Raw genomic sequence first — 13,031 nt, 5'->3', positions numbered from 1 at the left:
TCTTCCATTTTAAAAAGCTATTATTCCTTAGCCTTTCATTACAGTTTTACTACATACATACATTATATCTAATTAATATGTTTACCTTTCTAAGTTTAAAACCCTTCTATAGATATGGGTTCTATATATGCTTCTGTAACTTCCATTTTCTGATTTGACATTGTACTTAAGACATTTTCCTGTGTTTTAAATAGTTTTTGATTTTATTTGTTTATTTATTTATTTTTTGAGAGAGTTATTTGCTATAGGGAGTGTGCACTCACTGGAAAGACAGAGAGTTAGAAAAAGAGAAATCACCTCCAAGGGAGGATGGTCACTCTCACCATCCCTTCTCCTCCATTCTCCACTCAGGATTTTGGGAGATATATATATATATATATAGTTATTTAGTTAATTTTGTTTATACATTCATTTATTTTTTTATTTGACCAGAGAGAAGCCACGAGAGAGAAAGTGAGAAAGCGAGTCACCAGATCTGTGACTCAAACCTTGGTTGGCCATGTGGGAGTGTCTACTACCTTAACCACCACACTACCTGCTGGTCCCAACTCCTGATGTGAGTTTTAAGCCTCCAGGTTCGGAACTCAAGCTGCAGTAGACTATGTGGGAGTCCCGTGATGTAAGCATGATGTCAACTGCTGGTCCCATTAAATAGTTTCTTTATTCAACTAATTTTTTTTAAATTTACCTTTAATCATTGTACATTTTTATAGCATATGACATGGGTTCTCAAAGCGTGTAGTGCAAGTCAAAGATATTACTATACATGATACTCTTCCATTTTTGTGTCTGTTTAAAGCTCTTTTCTTTATTTCTGAGACCCTCTCTCCCACCAGGTATTACATTTTAGTGCTAAAAATTACAGATGTTTGTTACCAAAATGATTAGGTCATGTATCAATCCTATATAGGGATCCTTCATAACAAATTGATTTTAATATAAGCACGATCTACCCTATGATACTATCAGAGGAGTAAAGTGACTGTCATGACCACTTGACTCCTAGTCACGTACCTGACACTCCTTCTGCTGATTCCGAGGTCCTGACATGGCTCCCAGGCTCTGCTGGTGACTTGCCATGAGTAAGAGGTGGCATTTATTAATTTTATCATTAGTGGACAATTGTTCTGTATCACAAAAACATGAATCAAATAATCTACACCACTTTATATCTTTCATTTGAAGAGGAAAAACACAAACAAACATACACACATACATACATACACATGAGCGATAATGACTTTAACTCCAAAACCTAATACAATCTGAGGCATTTTTCTGACAAGGGAAAATAAATGTGAAAGGGATTATTTCTGGAACATTCCATGATTTATAGAGACACTGGTACATCCTATTTAACATAGGACTGCAATGCTACTACTGGCTGTAAATTCGCCATATAAATCATTTGGAATCCTTTGCCTATTTAGTCCCTACAAGTTGAAATATATAATTCTCATAATAAACATACTCTTTTTCAAAACTTTTAACGTATGCTTTCCCTAAGTATCTCATTTTGACATGTGCTGCCAGCTAAAAACAGAAAGCTAAATACTTTCTTGAAGAGTTGACAAATCTTATTATTTATGTAAACTACTTAACTATTTTATATTTCAGCCAAGAGAAGGCATTGCTTCTCACTGTGACTGTGATTAAGTTAATTAGTCCACCACTAGTTCCACACATAAAGTTTTTAATGTGTTTTATTATTATTTTTTTCACTATCCATTTTTGTCTTCTTGACAGATGTGAAGAGAAGAGAGACCTACATCTATTGTGAATTCTAAGTGCTACCTTCTCTTTTTTTTTTTTTTTTTCTCATCGTACTTGGATATGATGTGCAACCTGGTTTCTTTTTCATTCTTTTCATTTTCTTCCACTGTACCATTAAAAATTGATCATGGACAAAATACCAATTTTACAAGGTGACTATACCATGGTAAAATATCAGAGCTTATCACACTAAGGGAATAATAGCCAAAATACATTGATCAATTCTAGTAATAACTCATCTCTGCTGTATTAATCATAGATAACAAGTAACATTGTTCAGCCATGTGGTTCTAGAAAAATCATGTTTTTTCCTTCTGTACAATAACTTACAATTCTATTTTGCATCAGGCATTATACTCGTCTTTTCTAAAAGGCTATTTTACTCTAATTTACTTTGTTAGATAAACCAGTATAAAGTAATATTAAGATAGACTGTTTTCACTGTACCCTGTCTTAAATTTATTTGCAGAAATGCCCGTGTCCCATGGTTGATCTCATTCATCCAGTTCACCCCATACCTTGCAAAGAAAAGAATAAACACTTTAAAAAAAATACTTTTGTACTGGGCTAGCGGGTAGATTGAGGTTTAAAGCAGATCGATCTCACATTGCCAACTGAGTGGTTCAAGTCTTAGGCTGTTGGCTTGAAAATCATGCTAGGTGCATGTGTGTTCATGCCCGAAATCCCAAGAGGAGAATAGGAAAAGGATTGTGGAGTGTCCATACCCCTGGGGGGAGTTCCTACTTTACCTTTATCTCTCTCTCTCTCTCTCTGGCAAGTGCATGTGCCCCATAGCAAACTACAAAAAAAAAGATAATAATTATGTACTTATTAAGTGTTTTAACGTTCCTACCAAAGTTGTTTTAAAGAGTACACAGCCAAATACCAATACAGGTTTCTCTTTGAACTTTATTCTTCAAACAGAAATAGGACTTTACCTGACACGTTGCTCTTAACTTGGTTTTTGTCTTTAGCAATGTCTCGTCAGACTCATTACACAGACATGTAAAAGGTTTCTCTTCTTTTCTCGTCTTCATTCTTCATGGTGTTCCATGATGTGATTGTACCCCAGTTTATCAAAGTCCCTATTGATGGATATATGTTGCTTTCACATTTTTTAGTAATCAAATAGTGATGCATTGAAAAACTTCATAGACATTATTTTAAATATGTTTAAATATATCTGCTATTAAGTTCCCAGAATTTGACTTTTTAGGCAAAGGGGTAAGCATATTTTTATTTTAATAGATATGCCAAATACTCTCCATAAGGATTTTTAACAATTCAGAATTCTATTAATAATAAATGAACAGACCTGGTAAAACAGAGTTTAATCCACTGTTTATCTGTTGGCCAATCTCGAAGGTTAAACAAATTGCAATTTTATGTCCTCAAGTTTTACAAGAGAAAGGGGGGATTTTTCATATATTTGAGCATTTCTATAAACTACCAGTTCATATCTTCTGACAATGTTTCTGAGGTATTTAAAAGTTTATTTTTATGAGCTGTCTATATATTCAGAGGGTTAGCCTTTTGTCTCTGACATGAGTTATGAAACTTTTCTTAGTTTGTCCTTTTGCTTTTTAATATTATTTGTAATTTTTTTATGCTATACTCATTTTTTTCTTTAATTGTAGGTGGTTAAATATATCAGTCTTTTATTTATTTGTTTGTTTGTTTATTTATTTATTTTTTAGAGATATTTTGGCTATAGGGCATGTGCACTCACCAGTGAGACAGAGAGCGAGAAATCACTCTCCCCCTCCTGCCAGGGGCCCAGCCATGTAGCAATCCCTTCTCCTCCATTCTCTCCTAGGGATTTTGGGGATGAACTCATGTGCCCAGAGTGAGTTTTAAGCTGCAGAGTTTGAGACTCAAACTCACTATTTTCTAATACATAAGATAGATAGATGGAGATAGAGAGAGAGAGCGAATGTGAAAAAGCAAGCTGCCATGTCTGGAACTCAAACTGTGGTCAGCCTTGTGGGAGCCTAACTCGCCAACTGCTATACCACCTGCTGACTTCATCAGTCTTTTCTATAAAATTTTATGGACTTTGCATCACCGTTATAAAAAACTTTACATTATAAAATTATAAAATAATAATTCATATTATTTAGTATATTTTGTTACTATTAGAGTTTAACCTTTTTAGCATTTTGAACTTTACATTAGTATAATGTCTATGCTTTTAATCCAATTATCTGTTCATGATCATAGTATTTTTTTCAACGATCAAAAACCTCAGATATTGAAAAGTCGTCTTTTTCTCACTGAATTAAGATGGCATTATGAGCAGACGTTAAGTATTCATTTATTATTTCTATATCTGAATAATAATTGTCCATTTACTGCCATATATCAATATATCATTATTTTAATCATTGAATCTCTAAAATATGTTTTGTGTCTGGTAGATAAGTAATCATTTCTCTTCCTTTTCAGAATTTCTTGGCTGTTTATGAAGTATATTTTTTAAGTTACCAACTCTGTATCCATATCTAAAATCAAAGTTCAGTTCCTACAGTTGTATGATCTTCAGCCAGCTTCTTAATAAGGTTCATCTGAAAAAAAGAATACTGTCATCCTGGCAAGATTATTATAAATACGCTTAAGGTCTTCAAATTATGTTTCTCAATTAGCACTCAAGGAAGTAATAGCTTCTATTATCAATAATTAATCCATTTCCTATGGAATTCATAGGCTTGGATGCTAATAGTTTAAAGATACTGTGCTAATGAGATAGATAACTGGATATTAGGATTAATTTAAGGAGCACTGACATTTTCATTACCTTAAATAATACTACAAGCAACAAGATATTTGTTTCATTTTGTTCAAATGTCTCCTTGCTTCTTTCAGAGTCTATGTCTTCTATATATTGATTCAATGTGTTTCAGTTAAGTTTTATTCTTTTCTTAAATTGTTAAAAATTTATTTTACATTCATTCACCGTATATCATTATAGCATACCACTTGCATATTTTCATCTAGAATACAGTGCATATTGGCTCAATCAGATATTACCATACATGTTATCATCAACCAATATTTTCCATTTCTTATTTCTTACATATTTAGCTTCTTTTCCCCCTTTGATTCCCTTCTTCTCGCTCACTCTCCTCCCACTCTCCAGTTAAGTTTTATTCTGAAGCAGTTGTTCTTTTTTCTATTATATCTCCCATACTGTTGTTTTGATTTTGTTCTATCTTTACATGCAAATTGTTTTATTCTATTCTTACATTCAAAATTGTATTTGTGAGCTAGCACTTTTATCATTTCCAGAATTACAGTCTTCATCTTGAAGTTCCACGAGTCTTTCCAGTTTAAACATGAGTTTCCTCAGCATTTTTAATCTTCTGAGAATGACTCCATGGAAAGAACAAATAGAGGAGGAAGCTTTTTCTGATATAAAAGTGGTACTTTCCCATGGCTAAAAGAAAAACTTTAGACACGCTAATTTAGTGGTGTTTAACTGAGCAAAAGCATAATTCAAATCAAGGACCCCATACGCTTCCAATGGACTCCGTGTGGTCTTATGGTCGAGCATATTGACGTTCCAGAAATATAAAGAGATGAACAGGGACAGAAAAGTGATACATAAAAAAAAAAAGGAAGTGAGGAAATGAGATAGAGAAATCATTGGATTAGTTACAATTAAATGTTTCCTGCATTAACACAGTTGAAAGGGTGGACTCTCTGTGATTGACTGAAATGTGGCTATTGTGATTGACTGTGATTTAGCGACTTGGTAACTCCTTCCTGGAAGCAGTTTTCCTAGTGAGGCCAGTTTGCTTATGAAAACCTGAGCAGGGAGGGGTAGGGGGGCTTTCTCAGGTCAGTGTACTTTACACCCCGTAGGTCAGCCTCATAGAGTGTCTCTCTCTGTCTCTCTCTCTCTCTCTTGTTAAGGTTTTGCCATAGGGCACAAGAACTCAACAGAGAGAGCAGGTGAAAAGGAAAGTGAGAAATCACTCCGGGGGGGATGGCTATGTGGTAATTCCTTCTCCTCCATTCTCCTGGAATTTGGGGCATCCATGCACATGCTCCTCAGCAGATCCAGGACTCAAACTGCAGTGAGCCATGTGGAAATCCAACACCGTAACTGCCACACCCCACACTGATCCCCAGTTGTGTCACACTTTACTGTTGCTATGGCTTTGTCAGACCATTGATTAAGGGTTTCATTTTTTTCATGGTATTGCTGTTTGTTTGTTTGGTTTGTTTATTTATTTATTTATTTATTTTGGTTTGTTTAATTGAGGTTTTGGAGAAGTCATTTTAAAAACATACGACTTACTTTTTAACTTCAGCCGTGCAAACCTCTCTGTATTAATAAATAAGGCCCAATGGGTTCAATTTACCACACAAGCAAACTTCACCCTAGCAAAACAAAGAGTACATTGCTTTGTCAGAATAGCACGCTGCTTCGGATTTTCATTTTGTGTTGATTTTGCTGCAAACATCTTTTCTTTTATAGTCATCTTTGGCCAACTTTCAAGATGTGAATGCTTCACTGTCTTTTAGTTTGGTGGTGCTACATATTCAATCTGTTGTTGAATAGAACTCTGACACCTGTCTAAAGAGATTTTTAAGATTTTTTTTTTCTTTTTTTCCCCCCACAGGATGCATGTACTCACTGGAGAGAGACAGAAACAGAGACAGTGAAAGTGAGAAATCGCCCCTAAACCAGGATGATCATGAAGCAGTCCCTTCTCTATTCTCCTCCTGGAATTCTGGGCGCTCATGTACATGAGTCTTGTGTTATTTTCGGGCCACCAGGTCTGAGCCTGAACTGCAGGGTCACATTAGAGTTTAGAGCCTTCACCACTGTGCCACTCACTTGTCCCCTAAAATCAATTTTTAAACCCTTTGAAATTTGATTTACTATATAAAGCAAAAATAGTGTTATAATAGTGCATTGTTGGATTTATATTTATTTAGACACAAAGTGACAGGCAACAGTAGTTCAATCAGTGGAAAAGGAGAATGGGAGTCAAAATAATATAAAACAATTTTAAAAATGCGTTATAATTGCCTTTGACTGTAGATTCAGATAAAGTAAGACCCCTGTTGATACCCATATAGTAACTGTGAAACAATAGAATCAGGTAAACTACATAAAACAGAAACCGGAATGACATTGAATCTTCAGGAATAGCATTGACATCTAGGAGACATTGGAACAATGCTTTGCTAATTGTGAAGGATTTAATTTTCAGACTTGCTATGTTCTCAAACTAGTGAAAGATTTTTCAGATTGTAATGCAAGCTCTTAAACCTTTAACGTCTGAGCTAGCTGGTGACATGGTGTTTAAGGTGGTTGGACACCATCTATGTGCTCATGCATGCTCAAAATCCTGAGAGGAGGGATAAATGTGGGGAAAAAAAGGTGGTGGTGAGGCCATCCCCCATAAGCTGTATTCTTACTCTATCTTTTCCATGCCCCAAATTAACAAATTAAAACAACAACACTTGGGGCCAGCAGGTGACACGGTGGTTAAGGGTGCTGGACTCCCAGATGGCTGACCGTGGTTCGAGTCCCAGACCTGGCAGCTTGCTTTCTCACTTTCTCTCTCACTCTGTCTCTCACTCGCTCTGTCCCTCTCTGAAAAAAATTTCAAAATAAATAAATAAAGTTAAATAAAATTTAAAAAAATATATCCATAAGGAAAACTTAGAAAACACACACATACACACACACACACACACACACACACTTAATTGTTGGACACCTTGCACCAGTTTTGTTTTATTGCATAACAAATGACCACATATCTAGCAGCTTAAAACAATGCCCATTCTTTTCCCCACAGATCCTGCAGGTCCTAAGTAGAGACATAGTCATATACTAAAGCTATAACAAAGTACATTTAAAGGAACTCATCTAGAAGCTTTTCTAAACTCATTCAACTTGGCAGAATTAATTCAAATTAATTCACAAGCTCTAACTTTCCAGTAATACACAACACAGGCTTTGCCACAGCACCTTAGAAATAGATAGTGTTTTCTCATCCAGGGGCTTATTTAGAGGTGTAGGTATCTATAGTTTATTCAACAAATACTATTTAAATTGTTAAGGAGTATATTGGTTCCAGGATAATGGAGAAGGAAATTCAAAGGTGAATAGCACAGAATCCCATTGTTGTGGATGTCCAGAGTTTAAATGGTCAAAATATTTACTTAAACTCTGCTATCTGTCACACTGATAGGCAATGAGTTCCAAGGGGAAGACGTTAATTGTAATAGCAAATAAAAGAAGGGTTTGTCATGGTGAAATCAATCCATCTAGACTAAAAGTGTAGGCTTAGCAAACAAGTAATGTTAAAAATACAAAGCATGTATAGAAGTTGCTAGAATTTCTGCTTGACTAGAGTGCATGCATTTGAAGATAAAATCTAAATGATCTCAGCTCACATTATAGAGGACTTTTAATACTCTCCATTAAGAGCTCCTACATAGTTCTGTAAAGGAAAAAATAAGAGTATTGAAAAATAATCAACAACAAGCAGAAAACTACATCTACAAACATCAGTACCGTTTTCCCTTTCAAGGAAAGTACTAGAACAGTCACCCTAACCCAATAAAAATAGCCTCAGCAATTTATAACGTAAGACCACAGAACACACAAAAACATTTGGAGGAAATAATAGGCATAAATGAGTTTATTGCCAATTTCTACATGTTTTCACATCTATTTTTACTCATAACCTGAAGAACTCATATTAACACTATCATTATAATTCTCATCTTCTGTTCATTTATGTCTGTGAGAGTGTCTCAATGTTGCGAATATCCATTTTTTCCCCCAATTTTCTCTTATATAATTTACTCTTCATTTAGCAAAAATGTAGCTTCCTATTTGGCAGCTCTTCTTCTGTTGGCATTTCTACACAAAAGCCAAATCTGTATTTTTTTTGTCAGTTTCTATGAAATTCATTTCTTTGGTGAAAGATTATGAGATCAAGGAAAATGGCTGTTACACATAGCAGACTGCCTGATTTAATATTTTTTGGCATGTGAGTAAATATCTTTACTTAAAAAGAAATATTAACTTACAATAGAGCTTCATTATCATACTGCTCTAAATTACTTATTTTTTGATCCTTTGTATAAAATATTAAGTAAGATGTTCTCTTTTCTACTACTTTAGATTTCTTGCACAGATTTTCAATTTAGAAAAAAAGTATTTTTAACTTTTTTTGAAAGACTTTTGCTATAAGGGTGTGAAAACTCACCAGAGAGTGAGAAATCGCCACCAGGACAGATGGCCACAGTGCAATCCCTTCTTCTTCATTCTCCTCTCCGGATTTTGGGCATGCATGCATTCACACCTGGCTTGAGTTTCAAGTTCCTGGATGTCCAGAGTTTAAATGGTCAAAATATTTACTTAAACTCTGCTATCTGTCACACTGATAGGCAATGAGTTCCAAGGGGAAGACGTTAATTGTAATAGCAAATAAAAGAAGGGTTTGTCATGGTGAAATCAATCCATCTAGACTAAAAGTGTAGGAACTGGACTGAACTGGAATTCAAGCCGCACTCAGCCATGTAGGAGTCCACACTTGACCACTGTGCAACTGCTGCCCCTCCTCCCCTCCGCTTGTATATTTTAGCATTTCTTATTTACTCATTCTGTAGTAACTGCTGTCTTCACTGATTGCATATTATGATGATGTGGGTCATGTTTAATATCAGATTAGTAAACAGACATTTTTAAGCTTTCTATTGCTTTTTTTAAAAGTTTTTTTTTCCGTAAGAATTACTTATTGGGGACCTGCAGATGGCATGGTGGTTAAGGGGACTGAAATCCCACAAGACTAACTGTAGTTTGAGGCCTGTGTCTGGTGGCTTGTTTTCTCACTTTTTTTCTCTCTCTCTTACTCTGTCCCCTCTGGTCAAATTTTAAAAAAATAAAAAATAAAAAAATAAATAAAGCATCATAGAATTATTCCTTTTTTAAAAAATAATTACTTATTGAATTTTATTTATTTATTTTAAAATTTTTTAATTATACAAAGAGAAGTAAAGAGAGAGAGGGAAAGTGAGAAAGCAAGCCACTAGATCTGGGACTTAAGCCATGGAAGGCTATGTGGGAGTCTGGCACTTTAACTACCATGCCATCTGCTGGCCCTAAACTTGATATTTCACATTCCATCAGCTGCATATCAGATTTTTATAATGAACATACATAGTCCATTTTGTTATATTTCATTATCTTATTTATAGGGATAGAGGGAGTAATTTCTTTTTTAAAATATTTTAATTTGTTAGAAGTTATGCATGCCCTTTGGAGAGAGAGAAAGTACTCCACCAGCACCCCCCCTCCCCCATGTAGAATGATCACACTGTAATATATCTATTTCTCTCTTCAGGATTCTGGGTACACACGCACATGCACCGGGAGTGATTTTCAAGTTAGCGAGTCTGGGTTAGTTGGTTAGGTGTGATCCAGCCACCTTAACCACCACACCACTGACTGGCCTGAGAGAAATTTCTTAACATGTACCTGGGATAGAACGTAAAAACTTGACATGTTTAGAGCAAAAGCATCATTTTATGTGTATGAATAATGACGGTGACATTTTTAATGTTCTTGCCATTTTCTCCATTTTATCTCTCTTACGCTTCATCTCCATCTCTATAAAAGTACAACAAAATGTTTCCAATCACATCTTCTTTGGCTAAGAAGAGTCTTTTTAATTACAACTAATTTGAAGGTAGGGAGTAAAGGTAGATAATATGAAAAATGACAGTATTATGAAAATGGGGATAGGATTCGCTGTGGAGAATTTCAAACCAGGAGTTTCATTTACTGTTAAAGAGACTTACTGCCAACTGATCCTCATTGTGCAATTTAATGCATTTAAAATATTAAAGAAGGAAAGTTACGTTCAACTATTTGTACATGACAACAAAGAAATGTGTGTGTGTGTATGTATATATATGAAGCAGATATATATATACACACATATATAATGTATATATGCATGTGTTATGTACATGTGTGTATGTATATGTGTGTATATATATGTATATGTATATGTATATATATATATATATACATTTTATATATATATATATAAAAATCTTGTACAAATCTGAAGTCACTGATTCGGTGTTTTGACTATGGGAAGCCATAAAATGACATAAATATATTGGGAGATTTGAATGTTTCACTTTCTATTTAGGTGTTGGTATAAAACATGAACAACAATATAAGAAGCTACCTAAAAAGAAAAAAAATATACCGTGTCGGTATATACAAAGAGGATTTGTCAGTATGTAGAAGCTTTATTTTCAGTACAGTCTATTAATTTGTCTATTTAAGAATATAAATTCAACTTTTATAACATTGAAAAAGAGCAAACTTTATTTAATTGCAGTGTATAAAAAAAGACAGAAGGGATATGCTTTTGTTTGTTTCTAGCAATAAAAAGGCTAAATAGGTGCATGAAAAAACCAGGCTTTTATTAATCTTTCATGAATATACCCAAGTAAATTACCATAATTTTTAATTAAAATTAAATTAATATAAAATTTTTGTTTTTAAACAATAAATCTACCTTCCTAGTGAATTTACATATGTAGTACATTTTAATCAGAGGCAGTGTTTTCAAATATGAGCTTTATTTGGGGGCAAGTTTATTTATATTATTTTGGTGATAACACACTTTGTTTTAGGCCATATAGTTTTATTTTTCCAAATCATAGTTTTTATAATTTTATATAATTATTTAGAAAAGTCCAAAAGAATACAAGAAAGAATTAATCTTAAAATGCTTCTAGAATGAGATAGAAAATAGGAACCAGCAGATAGCATAATAGTTACATTGCTGGACTTCCAAGTAGTTGACCACAATTTGAATCTCAGACCTGGAAGCTTAAACCTAATGCCAGATGCGTGTGTGTGGGTTCCCAAGATCCTGAGAGGAGTATGGAGGAGAAGGAATTGCGGCATGGCCATCACCCTAGGGGTGATTTCTTGCTTTCTGTCTCTCTGTCTCTCTGGCAAGTGCACATGCTATGTAGCAAAAATCTCAAAAATGAAAGAAAGAAGAGAAAGACAGAGAGAGAGAGGGAGAGAGAGAGAGAAAGAAGAAAGAAAGAAGAAAGAAAGAAAAAAAATCCTAACAATGTAATTCTTGCCACATAAGGTCATAGTGTTCAGAAATTAGGTTATTTAGGGACCAGCAGGTGGTGTAATGGTTATGTTGCTGGATTCCCATGTAGTCAACTGCAGTTCAAGTGTCGGACTCAGCAGCTTAAATTTACACCAGGTGCATGTGCATGAGTACTCAAAATCCCAAAAGGAGAATGGAGGAGAAGGAATTGCAGCATGGCCATTCTTCTTGGGAGATGATTTCTCATTTTCTGTCTCTCTCTGTGTCTCCAGAGAGTGCACACACCCTATAACAAAAACCACTCTTAACAAAAAAATAAAAAGAAATTAGAGCATTTATATATATGTTGTGGGTAAGCTCCTTAAGTTTCCTATATTTTGTACATATATGCACTGTATTTATGCTAAAAAAACATTTTGTACATAGTAAAGACATACAGTGATTAAATGTATATTTAAAAAGTGTGTAAACAAAACAAAATTAAAGCCCTCAGGTATATTAACCAATCAGACATTCATTCTCTTTCTGTTATAAAAATAACTATTCAATTATAAGCTGATATTGGGACATACTGAATGTGAATTTTTATCTTTAGAATCCAGAAATCAAGATATTGAAACAGTGTGTGAATTGATGCCAAGTGAGGAAAAAGAATGGTGTATCCTAAGCCTCAGAGTGTGAATATATAAACATAATTTACACATTCAGATGAAAACTGCCAAGACTTCTCCAGTGAGTATTTAAGGAAACTATATTCTCCCTAATATGCTTCCAAAGTCCTTCTAGTACCTGTTGCTAGCATACTATTTTCAGTTTCTTAATTTATCATATTTCACTTTACATGTAATTCTCAAGCTATATTGGACACCACTCCAAAGCACTGTGCTTCACTTTGTGTACTCACTCAAGGGATATCTTCAAAGACAAATACATTCAAGAAAAAATGGATGTTCCATTTTTTAACAGAGTATCTGTTTTATGGTCCACATGATGAATTTGTTTTAGGTGTGATGGTGATGAAGTTGACAAAGTAAGGAATTGGGAGTTAGTTACATACCTTTGCACTGGACAACACTGTGGAATTTTCATATCACATGGCCTTTCTTCTTACAGCTTGAAGGATCACCTCTTTCC

Source organism: Tupaia chinensis, unplaced genomic scaffold (genome assembly GCF_000334495.1).
Source record: "Tupaia chinensis unplaced genomic scaffold, TupChi_1.0 Scaffold000084_3, whole genome shotgun sequence".
NCBI classification, from domain to species: domain Eukaryota; kingdom Metazoa; phylum Chordata; class Mammalia; order Scandentia; family Tupaiidae; genus Tupaia; species Tupaia belangeri.
The sequence above is the reverse complement of the archived record's forward strand: the minus strand, read 5'-3'. Positions refer to the sequence as shown.